Raw genomic sequence first — 2,413 nt, 5'->3', positions numbered from 1 at the left:
GGTACCAAGCTCACAGATTTGAGTTTTGCAAGGATAAGCAACAGACTTTGAAGTTAAACAACAATTTATAACCAAAACTTTAATCCCAAGGGTTCTCACAAAACGTATTACAAATGATAGCATGAAAAAAAATCTTGCACAGTAACTTAAAGTTCATCTCTACAATGTACCCTTAAACTGACAGGACACTGGTACCTTGAATAGTCTCAAATTTCCAAAATAAACGATGTTACAAACAGATATCTACTCATATACATTAATCACATAAAGAATTTATGACCAAAAGTAAAAGACTAACTCTTGAAACTTATCAGTTTCTACACCAACTGGGCAACCTCTCTGCACATTGTAGACTTAATTTTTTTTTTTTTTTTAACAAACCTCTAATCTAGTTAAAAGGTGCAGCTTTTAAAGACTGCTTATTCAACTATAGCTGCATCCTATATCCCAGCTATGGACAAAAAAAGTTCTTAGTTCAACTTGTGCCAATTTTGTTTCTATAATATTAAAACATCAAACTTTAACTGGGCAAGATTTAGAGACTTATTATCAGTCTACGCAAGACTAAAAGTTCAAAACAAATTCAATTTTGCTTAAGGGAACATTGTAAAGTAATAAATTCTTGGTATTACATGCCTCATATGATCCATTTCAAACCATAGAGAATTACATCTTCATATGTGTCACTGTTACAAGAGACAAATTCAAACAGCTAAGCATCTTAAAAACGCAACAAGCTTAAGAAGTCTCAAACAAAACTTGAATTTTTTGTACATACTCTTGTCAAATGAAGTTTTTTTCCTGTACATCACTACTCCTCTTGCAAACTGGTCTTCTATTTCCTTTCATTTGACCTAGATAGGCTACAAGATCTAGAGAAGGATCGAGACAGCTTGTGATTTGTCTCCCAAGACAGAGATCTCTCTCTTCTCCAGTCTCTAGAAAGGGACCTGCTCCAGCTGCAAGAGAAGCTTCTCCTTCTTGGAGATCTGAGATGAGGTGGAGGAGTTCTTCTACGATAATCATCCTGAGGGCGACAACCCCAAGAGGGAGGTGGACCACAATTCCGTCTTCTTTTTTCACCGTTTGACAGTTCCACTCTTACACAACAGCCACACAGTGTTCTTCCATCTAGTTCTCGAACTGCATCAGCTGCATCCCGAGGATCTTCAAATTCAACAAAACCAAAGCCAGGAGGGTTTCTAGCAACCCACACACTTCGGAGTGGGCCATAATATCCAAAAGCCCGTTCCAATTATGTCTTGTTGCCATTGTTTCCAAGATTACCTACATAAACCTTACAGTCCAATGGACAGGAATCATGATGCATTTCGAAATCTTGGGTTAGAAACACAGAGGCCTCAAACCACACTCTTGAAAAGGGCTTCTCGTCCTTCTTCGGCTTGGCTCCTACAGACACTCTCAGTCCCCCGGCATCCACGAAATGGCCCACATAAATGAATTTGATGTATGGATAGGAAAAACAAGTTTACCTTCTGTTACAGATTGAATTGTGTCCCCCAAAATGGATTGAATTGTAACCCTTTTTGGAAATAAGGGTTTTCTTTCGTTATGTTAAGGAGGTCAAACCAGAGTAGGGTGAGTCCTAAACCTAACTCCGTCTGAGTGGTGTTTTATAAAAAAAGCAGAACATACACACACACAGGGAAGAGACCATGTGAAGAGCTGTCTAAAAGCCCAGGAACGGCAGGGAATGAATGCCCAGGACTACCACCCAAGGAGGAGGCCCCCTCCCCCTGGAGCGATGCCCTTATTTGGACTTCCATCCGCCAAAACTGTGAGACAGTAAATTTCTGTTCCTCAAAACTATCCTTACGTAGTATTTTTGTTAGGGCAGCACTAGGAAACAAAGGTAACTTCTCTGGTTATATCATGTCATTCCTCAGCTCAAACACTCCATCAGGGACTCTTAGAATAAAGTCCCACGTACCAACCCTTCCTATGTTTCTGACTTAATCTGCTGAATATCCCCGTTGGCTCACTCCGTTCCAACCACCCTGGTCTCCCAGCAGTCCCTACAAAATCAGCACCTTCTACCAGTGGTCTTTTGAACCATAATCACCTGACCAGATTGTTCCTCCTCAGAGGCTCATTAACTCGCTTCCTTCAGGGGTGGTCTCAAACATCACCTCCTGAGAGAGAATTTTCCTTTGTACCCTATTCAAAAGAGTAACCCTGCCCCCTTCTTTTGTTCATTATCATTCTTACCTACTTTATATTTCTCCATACCATTTATCCACATCTGATATATTTATTCATATGACTTCTTTGAATTTCTATTTTTTGTCTGTTTCTCTAATACAAGGTAGAATGTCAGCACCATATGAGTGTAAGGGCTTTGTTTTGTTTGATATTTTATTTCCAACACTTAGAGTGGTACTTGCAGAGAAGT

General features: G+C 39.7%; 1 pseudogene; it reads right to left on the bottom strand.

Moving 5' to 3' along the window:
• Nucleotides 1–805: 805 nt before the first annotated feature.
• Nucleotides 806–1,330, bottom strand: LOC101350364 (serine/arginine-rich splicing factor 3 pseudogene; annotated as a pseudogene).
• Nucleotides 1,331–2,413: the final 1,083 nt, after the last annotated feature.

The sequence above is a fragment of the Trichechus manatus genome, unplaced genomic scaffold (assembly GCF_000243295.1).
Source record: "Trichechus manatus latirostris isolate Lorelei unplaced genomic scaffold, TriManLat1.0 scaffold00275, whole genome shotgun sequence".
In the NCBI taxonomy this organism is placed as follows: Eukaryota; Metazoa; Chordata; class Mammalia; order Sirenia; family Trichechidae; genus Trichechus; species Trichechus manatus.
The sequence above is the reverse complement of the archived record's forward strand: the minus strand, read 5'-3'. Positions and strand labels throughout refer to the sequence as shown.